Genomic DNA, 24,127 nt, shown 5'->3' on the forward strand with positions numbered 1-24,127 from the left:
GTTGCTATCTAATTTTCCTTAAGCTCTTTCTAACAAATAATACACACGGGATATAAACACACAGGAAAAGGTCCAAAGTAACATCTGTGTAACTTGATGGGAATGATTTGGCTCAGTGGTAGAGCATTTCCTTGGCATACAGAAGGTCCCAGGCCCAATCCCTGCCCAATCTCCAGTTAAAGAATTTGGCAATAGATGATGTGAAAGACCTCTACCTGAAAGCCTGGAGAGCCTCTGCAATTGAGTTGACAATACTGACCTTGATGGACCAAAAGGCTGATTCAGTATAAGGTAAACTATGTGTGCTTATATATTCACATCTGTCTGCTCTTTGTATATTTCCTGAAAAATCACTGCAGAAGATTGTGCGTGTTCTGCCCGACACAGGAGAAATAGGATGAGACAACTTGATGTCAACCAATTTTGGGAGGGGGGGCATTGAGGAGGGGGAATGGGCAGGAGACCCAACTATTAATTGTGCCATATTGCACTGTTCATGAAAGGGGAGGTGAGGGAGGGTCTTCCTCTTCTCATTATTCTTGGTTGACAAATCCTAGCTAGTTGTCACCATACCCATTATATTAACAATGCAGCCCTCCTTTTTGCTTAAAGAGTACCCACAGAAGAACAATTATTTCAGTTAATGTACTTGGTTTATTTTTAGCATTCATAATGGCTATAGAAAGGCATTTATCGTTCATTACCATTGTTCACTTTCCCAGTGGTACTAGGTTGGTTCACTCCAGAAGGACCAGGGGGAGATGTCATGACATGACACAAAAGGACTGGGGATCAGACAACATGCTTGTCATATCCTGAGTTCTGCTAGGAAGGATCTCATCACACAATCCAATGGAAACTGGTGAGTACTATTTGACATCCTTTGAATATTAAAAAAAACCTGTCTTCTGCAGAGTCCGACTATTGGCACACATCAGATAGAGGAAGGTCTTTTGTAACAGTGGTCCCCAACCCGCGGTCCGCGGTCCGGTGCCGGGCTGCGAAGGCCTCGGTGCCAGGCTGTGGCTCCTTCTTCCCTCCCCCCCGAAGCGAGAAGCTTGCCAGGCTGCGAGCAAATCGGCCGCTTTAGCGGCAGTCCACACATATGTGTTTGCGCTGGGGCCGTGCGTGCTCGGGCCCCCGGGCCGCCCTCTCCTTCCAATACGACGCAGCGGTCCGCAGCAAGCGAAAGCTTGCAGAACGCTGTTTTGTAACACCTACATAAGCATTTTTTTCCTTTCAAAAAGCAGGTGCATAAAGCCCCAATTCTGAATGGGAAGTGGTATATATAGGGAAGATGTGTAAGTACTATATGTCCCACTGGGGCATATGTACAAATCCTGAGATCCTGAAAAGTACCTGCATGTTTGCTCCTATGAGACAAATGGCACCTCTATGAGACCACTGTGAAAATTGAATGAAGTTAGGAAAACTTTAATGCTACCCGTCCATGCACTAATCCAAATTATTGGGTACAGGGACATTTTTAAGAGTGCTCATACTGTCACATATTTGCCTAATATTCTTTAACTGGCAATGCTTTTAAATTAGACAGTTTGCATAATTATTTTTCATTTTTTTTAAAAAACATTACATTTAAAAATTATGTCTCCTGATTTGTAACTCTGAAACTCATAAATGGGATGGATTGATCCCCTGTTTCTACAATATTCTGGGTTCTTACAATAAATAAGGGAAAGCAGATGAATTCTTCAGTAAAGAAGAATTCTTCAATAAAGTCATGGAACCAATTTCTGGCAAAACTGGAGGGGGTGTCTAGTTTTGTACTAAAAGTGAAAAGCGATAAGTAATGGAAATATAATCCATTACTTGCATGAGATAGAGAGAGGTGACAACTTTTTATTAAGGATGTTTAGAAATCAAATGTTTGTAAATCAAATCTGAGAATTGTTGAGTAGAAATGTTATGACTCAGTTATTTTTCCATTGGCAGTCTTCATTTTAAGCACAATGAAGGTAGCTGGATATGAGCCAGATAAAATATTGTTCTGATGCCATTCAAGACAATGTTGCATATCCCTGATCCATATTAATATTACTGGTGATTTCTAATTTCATATAGTTTCCATTTCAGCAAAGCCTTGGATTCTGCTTCTTTCACATGTACAAAGGCTCTTTTGCTCTCCAGTGTGCCATATTGTGAAGGATTTAGAGAATTCTGCCTGGTATATATATAATCTCTGTATGTTGTGGTAGAGCTACACATGTTCCTTGGAGTCTTGCATCAAACACAGAACATTTTGAGGCTCTATTTGCACAATATTTCTTTTTTTAAAATGATGGGGAAAGATTTGTACAGACATGCACAGATGTGCATGTGTATAAATAAACTTGGGCTTGTCCCACATGGCACAATTTATATGTAAGAAGATGAATAGGTACATCTCTACTGTGCTTTGATCCCATGCAATTTATTCATGCCTGTTTTCCATTTCCCATATCACTGGCATAAATATATATGTCACATACATTTATCTCCCTCTTTTACTATATTTAGAGGCAATCCTAAACATGTGCTTACACCCAGGAAGGTGTAATTAGGATTGCAGCCATAAGCATGTCCTTGACAACTTTCGTCTGTCTTGCTCACAGAAACAGAACATAATCAACAAGTGTTACCAGCCCTGGGTTGAGAAATACCTAGATATTTTGGGGGTGGAGTCTGAAGAGGGCAGGTTTGAGGAGAGGAGGGATTTTAAAGGGGTATGATTTATTTGCATTTATTGCATTTATATACCGCCCTCCCCTAAGGTTCTGGGCGGTTCACATGGAATGAAAACAAGAATGACACATCAAACTCAGCAACTATATCGAATGAAAGGCAACAGTAATAACAATAACAAACAGAGAAAATAACATTCTAACAGATCCATGGTTGGTCAGTTCAGGAGTATGGGTTCAAGGAGGGTGGGTCAGTTCAGGGGCCCAGTAGATGTTATTTAGCTTTGATCGGCCTCAACCAAATGACTGGTGGAGGAACTCCCTTTTGCAGGCCCTATGGAATTGTTTTAGTTCTGTTAGGGCCCTGATCTCCTCTGGGAGCTCATTCCAACAGGTGGGGACCTGGACAGAGAAGGCTCTGGCCATGGTTGAGGTCATGCAGACTTCCTTGGGGCCAGGAATTAGTAGCTGGTTGGAGGAGGCGGAGTGTAGAGCTCTTTGAAGGGCACAGGCAGAGAGGCAGTCCATCAGGTACACTGGGCCGAGACCACGTATGGCCTTGAAGGTAATTACCAAAACCTTAAGCTTAATTCAGAATGCTACTGGTAATGAGTGCAGTTTCTGGAGAACAGGCTGGATGTGGGACCTCCATGGGTGTCTGTGAGGCCCCTGGCCACTGCATTTTGGACTAGCTGTAGTTTCTGGATCAAAGTTAAGGGAAGGCCTGTGTAGAGCTAGTTGCAGAAGTCTAGCTTAGAGGTGACTTTTGTGTGGATCACAAAAAAGGCTGTTTTGGGGCCATGTAGGGTGCTAGTAGTTTGGCTTGGTGAAAGTGGTAAAATGCCAGCTGTGCTACACTTGTGACCTGGGCCTCCATTGAGAGGGAAGCATCTAGGATCACACCCAGGTTCCTGGTGGAGGAGGCTGCTGATAGCTACAGACAATCCAGGTTTGGAAGATGTGCTTCCTTGCTTGGACCCTTCCTGCCCAACCATAGGGCCTTCATCTTTGAAGGGTTGAGTTTCTGCTTGAGCCACTTCGTCACTGCTTCCTGGCAGATGGCTAATGCTTCTGGGTGAGTCCACCTCTGAACATGGCTATTTTCTCTAGGTGAACTAATCTCTCTTGCCTGGACACCAGTTGTAATCCTGGGAGATTTCTAGCTACCACCTGGAGGTTAGCAACCCTAACCAAACTTCAGGCTTGCTTTTTCCTCAGTTGGTCCTTTGTCTGTTTCTTCCTTACTATCATTTGTCTTTGACTTTAGGCTGGAAACCTACAGCTGGGACAAGTTTTATTTTTGTATAGTTGTTTTTTGACACTTCAGAAATAATCTGTTCCACTTAATATTTCTGGTAAGGCCTAGGAGGAGGAGCTGGTCTCATGGCTTAAGTGCCACTCACAGGGTCTGTCCCACCCCTGAGTGCCTCTCCTCCAACCAGCTTGCCTGTATGTCCAGTGGCCAGCCAATTGCCTTCCATCCCCCATCCCTGACCACCCCCTCCCTCCTTCTACTTCCCTCTGAGTCTCAGAGGCTGCAAATCCCTGCTGTTTGAGAGCTGCCCCTGCTGGTGAGTTGCCTGCCTGGGGGCCTCCAGCCTGCAGCCTTTCCAGGTCCTGGTGGGAGAGAGAAGCCATCTGCAGAGTTCTTCCACCCCCACCCCACCCCCAAACTAGCACCCAATGTTTTCCTGAATGCAATGGGCTTTGTCCCTAGTAAGTAAACAATTACCTTTAAAAAATTAAGATGGATACCAACTACAGCAGTGATCTGTTCATCAATTCCAGTCTCTGAAATGATTGAATGGAGCCTTCTGTTTTAAATTATTCACCCAGCATCTTCAATTGGTTGATAGCTTATAATCATGGCAAGAACATTTTGTCATATGAGGCAAACACAATTACACTGCATCATAAAACAGCCACAGTGAAGCCCCCCCCCCCCAAGTCCATTTACAGTACGGAAAGAAAGCAGCTCTCCCTCACTGGCCTGCCTTGGCCCTCTCTGGCAATTAAAAACAGCCTGCTTTCTCTATTGTGTGTATATGTTGGCCTTTTGAAGAGGAGGACTCCTAGTGTGTTTCCATATTAGCCTTTTTTCCCCATCAGTATCCCCAACATTTACTTAGTCTTTTGATTCCTAAAACCTAGAAATGTCTCCCTGATGCATTCCTAGATTATACCCCAACCCCCCACAGACCCTTAGTAGTAACCTGATTTTTTTTTGAAGAGCTCATTTGTGGCATGCAAAGAAAATGCACTTCACCGAGGTATGGCTACTCCTGCTATCTCACCTGTCTTCGGAGTATGGATTAGGTGATGGCTGGTGATTGTGTGCAGTCCTAATGTATGGCTGGAAGCAATTCTGCTGAAGCTGAGTGCGGCTGGGCTTGCATGGGAAATTGGGAGCCTACTGGAAATCTCCGTGTGCAACATCTTCAGCGTCAAGATCCTCAGACTAGATATGGAATCCAACAATCAACAAACAATCCCATCTGGGTCTGTAGAATAATTCTGCCAGACAAACTGCCATTGCACTGATTGAAGAGCACCTTGGCACCCAGTCTCCTCACCTTTATGTCTGGGGAAAGGAATCTCAAGTGAACATGAAAAGTACAATAAAATCAGAGTCCAGTAGAACCTTTAAGACCAAGTAGTATCTTAAAGATGCTACTGGACTCTGATTTGATTGTGCTACTTCAGACCAACACGGCTACTCATTTGAATCTATGAAAAGATAGTGGAAATCTGAGCTCAAAACTAGATGTCACTGAGTCCATTGGTTCAACCTTTGGATGTCAATGTCATTTTTGAGAAGAATCCTTTTAGGGCATCCCCTCTTTCTCTGTCTATGCCTTTTCTAATGCTGTAACAGCCCATCACACCGAAAGGCTGCCTGGGAACAGGACTAAATGCTGAACTATGACTGTCCGCTTCTCCCTGCTTGCAACCTTACATGCAGAAGCAAAAATGGAAAATGCTGTAGCAAAATAAAGGTCCATGTGTACAAAAGGGAGGGACAAACGTGAAAATGTGTTTTCCTTGTTGGAGGTACCCTGTCAAAAGTCTCAGGGGCCAGGTTTGAAGGCTCTGTAGCTTCTTTGGCCAGGCTGTAGGACATTGTAGATTGAACACGAACACTGAAACAGAATCTTTGATGCTGGGAAATGCTGAATGCATGTGGAAAGTAATGCTATTTTAGAAAAAAAAAAAAAACACCCCACCAACTTTTATTGAGTCGTATAATTGCACATAAAAGCACAAACAGAAGTCTGATGAAATTCAATGAACTGCTTAATGCTTTTAATCTCCATATCGTGCAAAAGGGTGAATTCTTCTTCGGCATCAGTCTAGCTGTTTTCAGGACTCAAAACCACTTCAGGTTGGTCTTCCAGTCAGATTCCAGCCAGACGGCATGACAAACCATTCTAAAGTTGTATGTGTAATTGAAACTGCCAGCATTTGCCAAGAAGGGCATGTTTCTGTTTATTTTGTTATGAAAGAGAAGCCCTGGATGTGATTGATCAGTTTCTGCAAGATTTCTTGCCCTTGTGTGACAATCCAGATTATATCTACTCCTCAATCCCCTTTCGCCCTCCCCCCTTCATTCTGTCCTGCTCCTCTCATCTTGCTTGGTGATACCTGGCAGTGACATGCTGTTTGCCATGATGAAAGCTTAAGCAGGAATAGACATAGTTCTCTTTAGTGCATGATTGCCTGGTTCTAGATTATTTTAATTTTTTGTTTAATGTCAGGTCAAAGAACAGGTTTCATAGAATCATAGAACCATAGAGTTGGAAGGGACCTCCTAGGTCATCTAGTCCAACCACCCACACAATGCAGGACACTCACAACCCTATCACTCATCCACTGTAACCTGCCACCTGCTTGAACCTTCATGGAATCAGCCTCTCTGTCAGATGGCTATCCAGCCTCTGCTTAAACATTTCCAAAGATGGAGAACCCGCCACATCCCGAGGAAGCCTGTTCCGCTGAGAAACCTCTCTAACTGTCAGGAACTTCTTCCAGATGTTTACATGGAATTTCTTTTGAATTAATTTCATCCCATTGGTTATGGTCCATCCCTCTGCAGCAGGAGGTTTAATGTGGAAAGAGTTGTCATTCCCAGAAGCAACAGTGTGATAATAAAGGTTTGATAATAAGCAACATAATCCCCTCGCCCCTTTGGCATTACTGCTCTGGCTCCTCAGACTACTTTGTTAAGATTAAACTCCATTGACTAAACTGGAATTGATTTCTGATTAGGCCTATTTAGGGTTTCTCCTGATGTGTACGAGAAATTATCCACATAGAACTCAAAGGAGTACCTTTTAATTCCCCTCCTAGCCCTTCCATGTGTATGGGGCTCAACTATCGCCAGCAACATCAGACTCTGTATGTTTTCCAGGAGCTTTCTGGCATTAAAATAAAATAAAAAGAGAAACAACAGCAGCCCTCCCCCCCCCCCCCACCTTGCAAGGGAGTCAGAGTCATTGTGGCAGAAGGCCAATATTAGTGTGCATTCCATGTGGAAGGCCCCATGTTCCGTCTTTAGCATCTCCAGCTAAAACAATGTCATAGCAGAGCTGGGGGGAGGGGAGGGGAGGGGGACTGTCTGTCTGGTGCCTAGGGAAATGCTGCCAGTCTGAGTAAACATTGTGATGGATAGATGAATGGCCTAACTGTGTAAGGCAGCTTCATATTTCCATATGTTTTAGTTCTTTGAAGTAGTGGCCACACCAACCACATGGAATGTTTCATGTCTTTGAGGAAGACTTCAGCTCAGTGGTAGAGCATTTGATTTGCATGCAGAAGGTCCCAAGTTCAGTTTCCATCATCTCACTTTAAAAGAAATCAGGTGGCAGATCTGAGAGACTATTTTAGAGCAATCCTGTGCTCATCTACTGGGAAGTAAGCTTTATTGTGTTCAATAGGGCTTAATCCCAGGTAGGTGTGTTTAGGATTGCAGGTTAAAGGGATCTGCCTGTTAGTGAAGACTGGGCAAGATGGGCTAATGGGGTTACTGACTATAAAACAGGTTCATTTTTCCCTCACTGAGATTTCTTGTTTTATGACTTGGGAATTTGATATATATATATAGATAGATTTGTGTGTTTCTTTTGTTGGCCCCTGTGATTGTACAGTGAAATTAGTGATCCAAAAGAAAGTACTTCAGGTATAATTCTGTGGACTTACTGACTGCAAGAGGCAGTGATGGCCACTGGTTAACATGGTGAAGAACATTAGGTAGTTTCCTGGAGACTAATTCTCTAGGGGAGATGAACAACCATGCTATCTACATGGCTTCTTTTTTGGACAATATGGAAACATCGTGAGGATTACTGTTAGAAACAAAACCTATCTATCGGCTCCATTCTGTATCCCACCCTTCCTCCAAGAAACACAGGGCAGCATGGTTCTGCTCTTCCAATTTCATCCTCAGAACAACCCTTTGAGAGAAAACAGCTGGGGAAATGAGATTAGTGGCTGAATTGAGATGCGAATTTAGGTCATCCAAATCCTGGGCCCATTCCGCACAAGGACCAATGTTGCCAATTGGTTTCACAAAGCGAAAATGCTAATTTAAATAGTGGAATCTCAGCATTCTGCATACCTTCATTTGTACTGGAATCCAGTAGTGTTTCATTCGTTCCCCACAGGTTTCCGGTCTCACAGGAATTTCTAGAAAGGAAGCAATTTTTTTCTGTGCTTGTTCCTGCCCCTGGCCATCAATCAAACGGAACAGCCAATGGGTGGTTGTTATCATGCTCCTGAAAAGCCCCTTTCCCTTTAAGCACAGTTTTTTTTTTAAACACACACATTGCAACGAATATGCCTTGATTCCTCGCAACATAGTAGAGACCCATCTATCTGGCATGTGAGCTGGCAATTCATCATTACCACGCTCCCCCGAGTGGAAAAAAAATCCCCCCCATGGGCACAATTTTTGGGGGAATTAAAGAGAACTGGCAAACAGGGGGCTGTGTTGTGCTTGGGGACTTAAAAGGTAAAGGTAAAGGTATCCCCTGTGCAAGCACCGAGTCATGTCTGACCCTTGGGGTGACGCCCTCTAGCGTTTTCATGGCAGACTCAATACGGGGTGGTTTGCCAGTGCCTTCCCCAGTCATTACCGTTTTACCCCCCAGCAGCAAGCTGGGTACTCATTTTACCGACCTCGGAAGGATGGAAGGCTGAGTCAACCTTGAGCCGGCTGCTGGGATCGAACTCCCAGCCTCATGGGCAAAGCTTTCAGATGGCTGCCTTACCACTCTGCGCCACAAGAGGCTCATGCTTGGGGACTTAGGGGAGCTTTAAAGCACTTCTGTGGAGGGACTGTAGCCGAAGAAGCCTCGCTGGGTGAATGAAGCCTCGCTGGTTCGTTGCTTTCCCCGCTCCGAGGGGAAAAAAATGGCGATCACTTCGGAGAGCCAGGGGGAGGGACTTTGTTGCAACTGCTACATTGAGAACGCACATGTCTTTTTCACAAGTGTTGCAGGTTGTTGGCAAGAGTGTAGTGATTTTTTGAGGGTGAATCCACTTTTCCCGATTCCCCGGAAATCGCTACAACGAAGTGATTTTGGCGCTAGTGTTGCAGGAGTGCTGCAGATAGCTCATGACGTCATGCGGAACGTAGTTTTAGTGGCGAAAACAAAATGCAAGACTAGTGCTGTATTAAAGTTGTGCGGAATGGCCCCTGGTCTAACTCCTGCACCATACTTGGTGGATCCTCGGTCTGGTTAAATCAGGGTCTTACGGTCCTTGCTGCTCTTTTAGACATCCAGTTCCAGTGACCATACATCTGCACTTGTAAATGAACCTGAGACACCCGACATGAGCATTCTAGCAGGACTGGATTCTAGATCTCAGAAGACTGAAGACAAACTAGACAGAGATGAGTCTGGGTTCTCTGCAGCCATGCAGCAGTGGTGAGGAAAGGAAAGGCCTGCAAATGCCACCATTGGGGAGGGGGAGTAAAGGCTTGTTCTATCCTGAGAGGGTGTTTTTTTGTACCAAAATAGTGCAGAGGGGAGTAATTTCCTCATTTTTGCTCTTCCATGTGCACAGAATGCTCCACACGGAGCAGCAATAATAGGGAAATCACTCCCCTTCCAGTGCTATGTTGGTGTGGAAAAATGACAAGGGCGGGGAAGAAGAGGAAGAAGGCTTGATTTTTATATCCCGCTTTTCTCTGCCAGAAGAAGTCTCAAAGTGGCTTATAATCGCCTTTCCTTTCTTCCCCTGTGGTGGCATTTAGGTCCCCTTTATTTTATATTTATTCCTTACCTGCTTTGGGCCTGAACAGGACAATGCTACTGGCAGTGAAATATTCTCTCAGAAGCAGCTTGTTAATTTGGTTAGTCTTGGTGGCATTACTGTTTGGAAGTAGAAGTTGGGTGAGAAGACTGGTGCTGTCCAAGAAGCACCTGGGATGCCTTTAATTATCAGGCTTCTCAGAAAACCTCTCTTTCATTGTACCCCTTCAGCTATGGATTCAGTTCTGGCCTATTCTGAATATATTTCATGCAGAATATATTTAAATGCAGCCTTTGTAAGCATTCTGTTACTGGAATTCTCAAAATATGTTTTACTTCTTTCCTCCCTTTGTAATTGGTTAGAGAGAAAGGGGGGTGGCTTCTAGTCTCCTGAGATAGTGCTTCATGTGTTACCTGAGAAGACACTTTCTCTTTTTCATATGCAGAGGTCTCAGTAGTTTCCTCGTACTTATGTTCGTAATGTGGCAAGCTGGTGTTTTGTCTTATACAGTTGGACTAGTGGGTGTTGTTGCCTCTGAAATGTACAGAATGCAGGTAAAAAAGGAAAGCACCTTCTTCCTTTCTTCTGTACTTCTCTACCTGGACTCACACTGAATAGGTTTGTGAATGGAGATTTCTAGGACTTTTTACTAGACACAGCAGCCTGCATAGCCTGCCTTAACACAAACCAGTTAGAGCTGGAAAAGCTAAGTAGGGTCAGCCATAGTTAGATCTTAGATGGGAGACCACCAAGGAAGAAGGACCATAATAGCCTCTGATCCTTTCTCCTCTGGAATGCCCTAGGATTGAGGTCATCATGTCAGTTGTGATTCATGAGCACATTCTTCTTGCTGGATGAGCAAACTGCTTTATTGTAATGACCTGGAGGTATTTCTCACCCAATTTCTACCCCTGCGTGCTCCCTACAGAAACACTTTGGATTCTGAGGGTGGCTCTAGATTTCAAGGAGGGTATTAGGAGGGGCACTGGGAGACAGGCTGAAGTTTTACAGTTTCTTTTGTGCTCAAATGTGGTTAGATTATGCTGAATGTTGGGAAGAACGGAAGGATGATGCCCCTTTTCCAATGCAGGCACTATGAACTCAATAATGCAAATCCAGCAGTCAAAACTGTGTGTGCTCCATTGTCCTCAGAAAGGACAATCTGTGAGGTAAGTGGAACTGAGCGAGCTCTTTGTGAACAGCTCTAACAGGACTGTGACTAGCCCAAGATGGAGGAGTGGGGAATCAAACCAGACTATCCAGATTAGAGTCTGCCACTATATCAAGCTATATTATTTATTTAGAATATTTTATCTCTATGTTCTTCCACACCCAGGATTCAAAATCACTTACAAGATAAAATTAACTTTAAAATACAGCTTACAAAACCACGTATCCCCAATAAATGCCCGGTACAAGCTTCAAGAAAGAAACCAGAATTCATTCCTTTCCTTCCTGCTCTGGTGCTTGTCCCTCCCGCTGAAGCTTTAAGTTACCAACAGAAAGGGAGGTCTAAATGCTCCACAGTCTATATAGACTTCACGTTTCTACTTTCCTCTCCTCCTAAATATACTTAAAATTCACTGGTTGGTAGTGGAACTCCAGACATGTGACCAAATTTCCCCATCTACTTCTGCATCCCTTGGCATGCCCTAAAGCTCCCTCCTCAGAGTTCAGAGGTCACTTGGAATAAGGAAAGACTTCCCCCAACCCTCCAAATACCCCCCCCCCCCGAAATGAATCTTGGAAACAACCCACTGTTTCCACAATTAAAGCCTGCCCATATTCAAACCAGGACTTTTCCCCATCTGGCTGTGAATTGTTATTTCTTTCTTTCTGATATCACTTTGTCTCACCAACAACTTGAACTGACACCCTTGTTCCCTTGTCCTTCCAGAGAGAATGAGGGGCATAAGGTAGTTAGCAGCACATGTATCACTAGCATTTTTAGTGCCAAAATTTAGGTCAACAATTGAAAAAAATATGGCACCAGTATCCCATGACTACTATGACTACCTTTCGTTTTAGATTTGTTCCTAACTGCGTTAAATGTATAGGTCAGGAATCAGTTCTTAATGCATAATTTAGGATGTCCTGAGGAGGGTTACAACTTTTTGCTAGATCGGGATAAAGGAGTGATTAACCTAGTCTGATTCTACCAATTCCAGCCGCAATACATACATACAAACATACAAATGCTCAGCTTCTTTTCAGAAAAAAAAATGGTAGCTGCATTGAAATGCAAAATGTTTTTGCCTACAAGATTCATTATTCATAGTATGGCATATCATCTCTGATGACTCATTTAAAACAAGATCTCCCTTTTTGTTATCAGATCTCAGCTCTTTTATTTCTGTTTTATTGGCCTGGAATGTGCATTTTGGTCCCCACATTTACTCTTTCCTGCCCTCTTATGGCAGCACATTGCAAATCCAAGCAGCTGATGCATTAGGAGAGGGGATCTTGTGTTGAAAAATGAGAAAAGCCAACTCAGTTTTTGCTTTGTGCGTGGAAGCATGCTTTGCTCGGCATATTTCCTGCCCTGGAAGATAGGCACAAGCTCTGCTTTATACAAGACTGCACTGATTTGCTACTAATTCCAAAACCTCTTGCACTATTACTTTTAATCCAAATTTTGACAACGGACAGTGGGGAGGCGAGAAGGAAGTGTGAGATGGCTGTACCAAGGGATATACATAAGTACATGCCACATTTACATGTGCATGTACATAAGAACATGTACCTAAACACACATCATTACATGTATTTAGCTGTAAAAGAACACTAAAGCCAAAGGCTTCGTGCATGAAGGAGATAACTTTGAGATTGAGTTTGAAGCATTCTTGACATGAAACCAAGCAAATGCCAAGGGGGAAAGTAGTGCTGCCTGAACTGTTCCAATGACTCCCTTCTGCTGAGTCTTCTTTTAAAAAACAACAACAACAAGGAAATCTTAGCAGAAGTCATTACAGCCTGACCCTCTACCACTAACACTATCAAGGCCAGTGCTCATCCCCCCCCCCTTGCAGTCAAATTTTAAGAGATCATAAAAAATGACATAGCTTTCTTCCTGAACTTCTGCTTCCTTGCTTTGATATACATTAGGTTTGGAAAGTACATCTTGCCACATGGGAGATTGCTTGAAATACTACAGCAGTGGAGCTGCATTACATGAAAGCCATTTGTAGGAACTGGCTCCCGACCCCCTCACCCCCTGCCATGATCCCAGTCATTTCAACCAAGCCAATCCAAACAGAAGAAAACAAAAGCAGTTGGGATGGCATGCTTGAGACCGCAGGAAGCACCATGTGGGAGAAGAGGAGCTGCTTTACGGAAATAGCTTACCACACAGTGTTACCTCCACCCATTTGCCTTTCAAGCAACAATCCATATGGCAGATGGGAAGTTGGAATGGAGTGTGCCATCTATGGCATCAGGCTGTTTCAGATCACATTTGTGGATATCTCCTAATGAACAGTACACAGAAAATAATGTAATGCCAGGAGAAGAATTCTGCTACCTCCACAACTAGTGGGTTCAGTCAAAGGTGTCATTTAAATATAACATTTTGTGTCTCAGCTGGCTGAAATTTCTATAGTTGAAATTCCTATAGTCTATGGCCTCTCTTTCTGACATTATACGACTGGTATTATTGAGTTGGTAAATGTCTATCATAGAGAATACCGTTCCTGCAGAGACATCCGTGAACACATTGTCCCGTGAAGCTATCACTGAAGCACACATCATCTTTCCAACCTTCCAATTTAAGGCATTGTTCCATGATTCTCATTGCACAGTGAATATGACTGCTTCCATTGAAGATGGCTGTTGTGGGTGATGATAGGAAAACTTTGTTTTCTGTATGAGTGCTGTTTCACATGTTAGGTCAACAGCAAAAAAATAGTTTGTGTGTTCATAAATATAGACAATAACACAATAATATATATATTTTAAAAATAATCCTGTTTATTGTCCAATCTTTGGAAGCCAAGGGAAAAATTCTTTATAATGCATGCTGAGGAGGAATCTGGTATAAACCAAATGCGTTTTGACCCTACTGGGCCTTCCTCAATGGTCAAGATTATTAAATAATGCACTCATATCTAAAACCACTGAGGAAGACCCAGTAGGGTCAAAACACATTTGGTCTGTTCATGTGCAATTAGTTTTTTAATATAGTTTTTACTTTGCTTTTAACCTAATATTGGTGCACTGTAATTGTTAAATTTTTATATTGTTTTATAGCTCAACTTTTGAGTTCCTGTCTTTGGTAAGGTTGGGTTTTTGTTCCTTTTTTGGTTTTGCAGGAATCCGGTATAGCAATGCCTGTTTCATAACTTTCTTCAACAGCATTTACCAGTGAATGACACGGAGGATCAGTAATCACTAGAAAAATACCTCCTGCAGTTGCTCAGTTTAAATGTGAGACAAAAACCATTGTGAAGCAGGTGCCGTTGTGAGCTTATGTCTTGATTGGTTAATGCTAATGATTGAAAGCCACATATTAAGTCACCAGTTGAGACTGAAGCCCACATAGTATACATATAAGGAAAGGAAAGGGGAATGATCCCGGAATAGTGCCTTTTAAGCGTCTTGTTGAAAACCCTATGGTAAGTTTCTTCCCCAGTCTCCATGTTTGGGGTTAGTTCAGTGTGAATGTCTCACAGGTTCTATGCTTGCAATCCCCACATCTTCCTTTCACTTGGTTGCTTTGGTTGCATTGGACTTGACTTTCGACAGCTTGTGCTTTCGACTGCTCATGTTTTGCACTCACATCTGTTGCTGTTACTTACAAATGTTACTATCAAAGCAGTATCTAAGACTGCCCGGTGGTAAATAACAAATTAAAGTAATAAATAAATGCAGTCATAGCAAATCAGTCCAGGAGTCCATGTCAACCAATAACAGAACCTGCCCATGATTATTTAATGAAAATGAGCAATAAACAGGAGTCATGTGCACAATTTAGCAAATAATGTTCAAGTTGCATTTATTTAATCCACTATGCTTTCATTCTTATTCTTTGAAACATGAGTCTACTATAAAATTAGTTTTACACATAAGCTGTATTTCGAATGTTGTTTCTCTTAATCAATTTATTCATTTTAAGCCTGTTCATTGTTATTTTAATAGTTTTCAGTTTCTTCGTATACAACGACAGGAGCATTTGCATATTCACCTTCAATAGTCTTCTTTCTAAGTAGAGTATCCCATAACATATCAATATCCCTGGCTGTCCAAACATCTCTAGTGTTAACACCATCACAGAAGCTATATCTGATCCTATATCACTACAGCGAGCACACAACTTGATCAACAAACTTAACATATTCTATGAATATCCGCAGAAACGATTGTAGTACCAATGAGTATAGAATGATTATAAAGAAAGACCACACATAATAGTGGCCATTAGAAATGTTGTGAGTACAAAGCTATAGCTATAACTATCTCCGAACTGCCATGCTTCTTCCTTATTAATAAATACTACAAGTTCAAAAGACATCCTTTAATATGGCAGTGTGATGGGTGAAGATATGGCACTGCACCATATATCTTTTGGGCTGTTATTGAACATATTGTGGATTAAGCAGATAGGCATATTTAAGATTCATGGACAATATGGTGAGGAAGCTCTCAAAGATATTTCACTGTATTATGATTATGTTGAGAAAACTTTGGGGTTTTCAGGACCTGTTTAGATGAATCCTAAACGGGAGGAAAGAGAACTTTTTCTAGGAACTTGGTTTCTTAAACTTCACTTTCTATCCTTAGGGGACTGTGCTTTCTTAGAAAATACTGGTAGTGTCCCTTGCAAGATTACCCCACGCTGCCTTGATATGATTAGCCACTATTAAATTTTCTTTTTTTTCCCTACATATTCTTCACATATTCCATCTTAATGCCTGTTCCTTTCTCTTTCAATCTCTTGCCCCGCCTTTCTCAATATTTTTTACAATTGAGATCCCCCTGAAACATTGTTTAGACTTCAAGAACCCCCAGAAGTGGTGCGATCATACAGATTATAGTTGGGAAGCATAGCTGTGTCCATGTCCACCTGGAGCTCTTCCTCTTCCAAACCAGTACTGGCCCATTATTGGCCATTGGAGGGAGCAGGTCAACATGACGATATATGGGTATATCATGGATAAATGTTTAATAAATTTAAAAAATATTTTAAAAATTTATCAACTCCCACCCATTTGGGAGAGCCTTCCAAGGCCATCAAGAAACCCTGGGGTTTCTTGGTTGAGAAAGCATTCTCTAGCTCCATCCTGTGGAAATTTCCTTCTGTTAAAGTGGCAAATATTCTAGTGTTTTCCTCTGTTAAAGTGGCAGACATTGTCTGTACAGGATATTCTTCCCAGCCATTGCTTGTCTTCCCTATTTTGGCTTTTGCCTATGACTCGATTTTTTTTTTACTCTGATATTAACAATGGGTATTTCAGAAGAAATGATGACGGTGGTCCTGAATTCTTACAGGAAGAAAAGACGTGTATATGCAGTTTGATATGGAAACTGAAGAATAAATTGCTACCGAAGATCAACTGAAACATGTTTTCTAAAATACATTTTAAGGAACAAAGAGACTAAGCATGCTCCCAGAAATCCATATATCATTGTGAATATTAATGACTTGGAACTGATGTACACATTCATGTCCATTGCTTGATCTCATATTACTTCACTATCCAACACAATGGCTCACAGCCAAATTTGTGAAATGAGTTGTATTTGAGTTGGCATTTAGGAGTTCGAAAATTACATCCCCGTGGTAATTAATCTGTAATGTAAACTGGGGTGAACAGATGTTGGGATTGCAAGATCTACTTTGTTTTTAATAGACTAGCCATCAGAATATCTTAAAATGGCTCACTTCTTGTTGTCTTCCTTAGTAGTCCAGGGAAATTTCACAAAAATGTAGAGGCTGCTGCTAAGAAAATTCTCAAACAGAATATCACTAATTGGATTTCTATAACATAGGATACCTGCAGTAAAGCTTCTTCAGCTGACCCCAGAGCACAAGCTGTTCCGTATGGAGGGAGCAGTGAACCAGGTACCTTGGACCCAAGCTATATAAGGCCTTAATAATATTTTTTTAAAGAGGCAGGTATATGTATTGGGCTTGAAAGCATACTGGTAACCAATGTAATTACCACAGAATAGAAGTCTGCATTTGCTGTGCCAGCCTCTATATGCTGGCTGCATATTTTGGGTCATTCTGGATCAGGTGAAGCTTCCAAATCATTTTCAAAAGCTTATGTCCAGTATTACACTAAACCACCCTGGATGTTACAAAACACACGTGAGACTGTAGCTCCTGAGGTTTTCTACTAAAATTCACAGCTGGTGAACCAACCTAGTTTGGAAAAGTTCACTCCTGGCTACTGCAATTGCAAACGTGTCTCTTTAGGGGGAGTACAAACCCATCCAGTCAAGGCTGAACACCTATTATTGGATTAGCTTTACTCATAACTCACAGCATTGTTGTTTTATCTCGATTTAATTGTTCACCCTCATCCAACTGTTTATATCCTCCAGACGCCGGTTGAGTTCATTCAGGGCTTTCCTGGATCTTTATGGAAGGAAGCTGAGTGTCAAATTCAGACTGGTGAAAACTGGGAATGCATGAGCATTATCTGATTCAGTTCATCGTCCTCTTGATGGTCACCAATGAGGAACTGACTGTGCATTGATCATCTCCCTGTTCATGGACACTCTGGGACTGTTTGTTGAGTTAGTTTTCAAGTGTTGAAACAGCACAGAAAAACTGACAGTGTTTCACATATGCACATTCCCAAAGCCCAATGACAGTCCTCCCTCATAGACTTGTTGTTGTTGTACATCACACAAGCATCATAAAGAGTGAGTAAACCAATCTGTTAGCCAGCCAGTGATAAGTAATCCTTTTTAAAATTCTTCCATTTGGTTTTCATTTAATATTTGTCAAGATGATTTTCTAAACAACATGCTGTTTGCTTCTGGGGAATTTATACAACAGGATTCTTACAGTTTGAAGTAACATTACTGGTAAACATTGTACAAACACAATATTAAAGCAGCAACTTTTTTGTGGCCATTCCCATCACAGAGCAAGCCCTAAAATAGTGTTTATTTGTGCACAGATTCAGCTTGGCTCTTCTCCCACATTAATTTTCATAAATAAAAATAAAAATGCATTGATTACTTGTAAATTATTCAATTCTAGAGGCCTGCTAAATCGGCAGCATCCTTGCTGAAGATGAAAATTACCCTCAACCAATACATGTAAGCAGTGTAGAACTATCCTCTTGAGGTGGTTCAGTCTAATTGGATCTTTCATGCCTCGGAGGTTCTGGGCTACTTAAAGCTAGACCAACCAGATAGTGATCTGTCTGTGACTATGGAATTACAAAGAATTTTTCCATGCCCAGATTGTGTTGTCCTTCCCAACCAAGATAAACGTGTGACCTGCTGTATGTTTTTGGATCAATTCAGTGGACTCAGATCTTTGGTCATCATGGTGGTCATGCCTCCCAAACTATTCCCAGAACACAAAGATGTTAGCATTGACCTTGAAGTTCCTGAAAACCCATAGTCTGGGAAATGCCAACAACAACTTGTTCAGTTCATTCAGTTAGTATAGTGGGCCGTACAATAAATAAATGCCAGTTCTTGCTAATGAGTCCATGGTCATTAGGGGGGGGGGGGCACCTTCAAAAGTCACTGAACTTTAAACAGACAACCTGGTTAGGGTCATAGAATCACAGCCTAAGGCAAGACCACTATCCTAACCTCGAGAACATCTGTTGAACGTCTCCTGTTGAGAACTTTGTGAGGCACAGCTGGTAGACTCATACCCTCATGTTCATCCAGACATGACTCTATAACCCATGTCATATCTGCATGAAGTTATATTATTTTCTCTTCCGGTATTAAACAAAAGTTTGAGCTCCCTTCTCTGTACCCATCTCATAGCTTCCCAATGCCATACCATTTGCAACCTGTAACTCTAGTGATGTTACTAGAAATGCCCCTGCATACCACCCCATTCCCCTAGTACCTAGACTCATAGCAAAATGAGAATCAAGCTGCTCCACCAGTTCTGATAAGTAAGCAGCACAACAGGCCAAAGAGAAACAGAATGATGGAGTTCCTGTTTTTGTAGCTCATCAATTTCCTCTGCAGAATGCAGAGAAGATTCTGATTTTATACTGATCAGTTTAGAGTGGAATTGTTCTTCTTAACTATAGTTGGGGGTACCAGGCATGATGTCCATATCAGATCACATAATGCTGAGAACATCTGTGCATGAAATGCAGAAGAACTTGAATGAATTCTGGAGAACCACCAGATAAATTTTTGTTTTACTTACTTTACCTTGTTTTTAATGAAGACTTGATGAGATTAAAAAAAATTAATATTTTGACACACAGTAGGTGCTTCAATTAAACACTGGCAGAATCAATTGCTATTCTTTTCTTCAGTAATGAAAACAGGGCTTTTATTTGAAATTCTTGGTACAAATGTGAAAAGCAGCATCTTCCGTTCCTTCATTAACTGTTTTATTTGAGAAAACAATTAATAAAATCAAAGTCAATCTTTTTTCTCGCGAATCCTCTGAGGTTAAAATAGATTAGTATTCATATAGTTTTTTTGTTGGATATTGGAAAGCTGAACAACACATTTTATTTTGAACAGCAGGGGAAAAATGAAGAAAACCAGAGTTAATTACACTGGTGATGTTAGGCCTTGGAATGGTTAGGGAAGCACAAGAGCTCCTGTTGCAAATTTCTGGGTTCAGGACATTTATAAGTTGTTAGTGAAATTCTCATAGGGCTGAAACTTACTGTAAAACAGCATGGGACCCAAATTGTTTTATTTTCCAAACTTGGAAATTTGAAAAGAAGGCAGCACGAGCAACAAACTAGATTAATTTTTATCACAGATTCATTATATCAGATTCATTTTTTATTCATGTTATTACATTAGTATAATAATACGATTTTAATTTTTAGAGCTGTAGGCATTTAGGTAATACCAGCTGTAGTACTGTGTGCAAGCGAGATGATTTAGTTTAAATCATTCTAACTGTACGGAAGCTGGTGGGATTGTGCTGAGTCGTACCAACTAAAAATCTGACCTCAACAGTATTTCTTACATTTTTCCTATGAAGCAGCCTCATCGTTCCTATTCTCATTAAACATTTATTTAGAATCAGCAGTGTTCTCGGCACTGTATGGGATGCAAAATTAACACGGTTCTTGCCCAGTAGGCTTATGAATGAAAAACCGAGAACCTGTGTATGTCTATTTGGAGGTAAACACCATGAAATCGATGGGACTTCCAATTAATTATAGTAAGGACCATGCAAGTTACATGGACACCAGGCAAGTGAAGAAAGAAGAGGCAAGGATTTGATGAATAAAGAAAAGCACCTTGAGAAGGGATTCAGTAGAGGGGTAACTGGAGGGATGAATGCTGAAGGAAGGCTTTTCCAGACACAAAAAGTGGCACGGAATAAAGTTTGAAGTGTCAAATGGATGGGCAGGAAGTTGGAAGGAAATGTATTCAGTAAACCACTAAGGCCAATGGATTTTATTAGGAGTTTTCCGTAAAAATCATTGTTTAACAAAGACTTTTGGGGTAAATTGCCTTTTGCAACAAAATCCATTTACTCCCTTAACTTCCATCCTCTGCTCTTGAATTTGATTCTTTGCTGCCTGTTGAGGAACATTCATTACGGGGGGGGGGATGAGTGAGGGGTGCTATTTGCACTCAAGCTCCACTTCTTCCTTGTACTTGGTTTGCAGTTGCAGGAAATCACTTGGGTCTCACTGGTTTGCTTTCAGCAAGTTGCAGTAGTAAATGTGCAAGTCAATGGGAAGGGTTTAGTAGTTCTGGCTCAGATCCTAATTGTGCTTTGTGCTCAATATGTGGTCTTAGGAAATTCAATTGTTTCCATCTAGGCACTCTATCCTTAAGAGTGACCAGTGAATGCTTTTGTGAAGTCTACCAGCCAGGCATGAGCACATCAGTGTATTTCTTTCCTTTGTTCCCAGGATGTGGTACTCAAGAAAGATATTGCTGATCTTTAGCTATTATGGCTGACAGCTTCTATGGGTGGTTCTGGAGTACAGCTTTTTGGGTAAATAGAAGCAAGGGAAAATCTAGTGAAAAGGACTTGATTACATCAGTGTAATCAGAAATACCTCCACTGTGGGGAGCATCTGTCTCCCAGCATCAATGGCTTAAGCTCTGCATATCTTAAAGATAGTCTGTCCATGTGTCTCCCATCACAATCCTTTAAGTATTCAGAAAACTTCTTAATTAGTCTGTCTGTGAACCACATTCCCGCTGCAGTGAGAGTGACCATCCCAGAAACATCTTCATAATATGAAATGAAAACTCAAAATGATTTCCTCCTGCTCATAACTGGAGCTATTTTTAACAACACACAGAAATGGAGAGTAGATATCACTATGTGGAATCTGTTGCACAAGACAACAAAGAGACCAAACTGGCCTTGACCAGGGCCAGAGCTTCCTTGGCCTTGGATCCAGCGTGTTGGAACACTCCAGCGTAAGAGATCAGGGCTCTTAAAAAATACGGCCTGCAAGAGGGAGCTGTTGTGCCACAACTATGTTTGATGACTTCATAAACTGCTGGCCTCCCTGCCTGAGAACCCACCCACCAATAGAAAACCCTCCAAGTTCTGGCCAACCCTCAAGAAAGGTTCAAATTATCAGGAGGAAGTTTTTTAATGTTTAATTTATATAATTATTTTAAAGCTTGTTGTCAGCCTCCCTCAGCTGACCAAGGAAGGTCAGAGTACAAACAAAAATGTGCCAGTTGCTGGATCTGGGTGATTGTGTCTTTTATTTGCAAAGACAAGAAGGAAATATTATGGGCATGTTTACTATATCAGTGTAAATACCATTAGTCTGAAGCATGTCAAAGCAATCTATTATGAATTTTGTCTTCCTCCCTCCGCTTTGAACATTATACATCTTGTTTTGTGTTTTTTGCTTTTGACTGTTTTTGGTTGCCTGTGATGAGAACTATGCTGGAGCACACACTCGATTTGATGGTGATGCCCTTGAACGGATTCATTTAAACTGATAGAAATCCATAAGCATAAAACCCAATATTATTTCATGTCTAATATTATCATTGTGGCAGGCGCAGTGCATCATTTCTGCTGGAATTGTTTCTCCTAATGCACAAGTTAGCAGAGTGCATTATAGATGAATGTTTGCTGTTGGCACCTTTTAACCCTCTGCTTGTTCATATATTCATTTAAAACTAAGCACATTGGCTGGTGGAGAACAGAATACTATCAATGTTCCAACCTAGTACCTAGGTATATTCAAAAGCTGATGCTGTTTGGTAAAATGCTTGGAAGTGCTGCACAGCTTTCATCAATTAACAACTTTACAGGAATTACAATTAACATCTTCTCAAGTGGTTGTAAGTTAACATAGTTCACGCAAGACTATAATACTTTCGGGGAAAATGTATATCCAGAAGTGCAATAGAATGACACAAACTTCTAACCTTGCTATTAATACTGTTCTTTATTGTATCAGTTCATTTCCCCTTTTCTAACACATCCAGCATGCTACACAATTGCAAGAATGAGGGTGTATCATAAATACCCCCAGCATTTATTAATGCATTTTGCATTTTCTGGTGACACGAAAAGTACCATTAGGCAGGCATTTAATTAAAAAAGCAATGGTGGAAGATATAGTGGCTTCATTTTACTGTGGATAAAGCTTTACAGAAAGGGAGCTCTGCCTGATTTTTGGAGATCAAGGTTTTCCCAAATCATCATAATATATTTCAGCTGCATGATCCATGAGGTTAATACAGCCTATAATTAAGAATTGGTATTTCACAGGTGTCCTACTGTCTGGGGGGAAAAATAACCCTCCATCTTTCGAAATTATGGGATGCAGCCTTGCAAGAGCAGAATGTAATCTGCTCCCAATTTGTGTCAGCTTTCTGCGTTGGGAGAAAAAAAGATCTCAAATCCTCTCTTAAAACTAGGATTCAGTGGAAGTTGTGCTTGGGCTTCCTGAGCCCAATGCAATTAGGCAGCAAGTGACTGTATGCCATATGCATTTATTGCTCTTCTTAGCATGTGTTACTTTGATGTGTTAGGCAGGAAAGCTAACTCTTTCTTGGTTAGCCTTCCTCCTGGGTCTTTAGACTGCATAGCAGTTGAGCGCAGACTTTGAAACACAGCCTAATTTAGAGGCAGATGCTGCAGCTGCTGCTGTCATTTCAGCCATCTCTCCCCCCCTTCCCCACTTTTGCTTTGATGTCAGCTTAGAGCCCTTGTTGATGCATTCGTACATCGGCCCCTTCCCCAATCCACAAAACAGAACCTGTATAATTTTTTTTTTCTGTTTGTTTTTGCCTCTAAGTCTTGATTCAAGCTGCCTCATACCTTTTAACATTGAAGGCTTTGACTTGTCTGGAGTAACACATTCTGGCAGCCTTGTTCAAAAATCGCACTAGAGAAAGAAAGCTTTAGGAGAGAACACCCCCCCCCCCCCCAATCTCTTTGAATCTGTCTGTTTGATGTTCAGGGAAAGGGTCCTGCTACCAGAAGAAAGAAGAGAGTTTGTGACCCATTCACACATGTCTGAATTATATATAGGTAGCATCAAGGATGGAATATTCAAGTTTATTTATTTATTTATTTGATTTGTAGATCGCTCCTCTCTGGCAACAGTCTCAGGATGGTTAGCAGCATGCAAAACCCATGCATGCATGGTTTTAAATATAGGGCTTTCAGACAGGTTAGGCTTGCATCAGTGAATTGCTGTGGGAAATGGTGCTTCAGACAGCCCTTAGATGAACACATATACACTTGATACATGGTGAAGTTTCCTTTTCTCCTGATACTTCAGGGTGAAAGAGCTCACCGCAGGATAGTTTATAGGTGGCATCTGAGTTCAACAAGTCTAAAGTGTCTGGCAAGCACAGGCTCGAAATGTGTTTCCTTCCATCACAAAAGAACCAAGTAGCAGACACCCACATGTTGTTCCCACTTCCAGTATTCTGGTACCTCATTGTTTAGTTTTACTCTTCCTAGGCAGAAACATCCTGGCAAATAGATGGGGAAGAAATGGAGATAGTGACAGATTTTATTTTCCTCGGCTCCAATATCACTGCAGATGGTAAAGGTAAAGGTAAAGGTA

General features: G+C 41.5%; 1 long non-coding RNA gene across 1 annotated transcript in view; it reads left to right on the forward strand.

The window, feature by feature from the left end:
* Window positions 1–24,127, forward strand: part of LOC143842600 (uncharacterized) — a 226,156-nt gene that overhangs the window by 16,252 nt on the left and 185,777 nt on the right. Inside the window, exon 2 of the long non-coding RNA XR_013233210.1 lies at window positions 723–862. This is a non-coding gene — a long non-coding RNA (uncharacterized LOC143842600). The remainder of the gene's footprint in view (window positions 1–722; window positions 863–24,127) is intronic.

Source organism: Paroedura picta, chromosome 8, assembly GCF_049243985.1.
Source record: "Paroedura picta isolate Pp20150507F chromosome 8, Ppicta_v3.0, whole genome shotgun sequence".
In the NCBI taxonomy this organism is placed as follows: Eukaryota; Metazoa; Chordata; class Lepidosauria; order Squamata; family Gekkonidae; genus Paroedura; species Paroedura picta.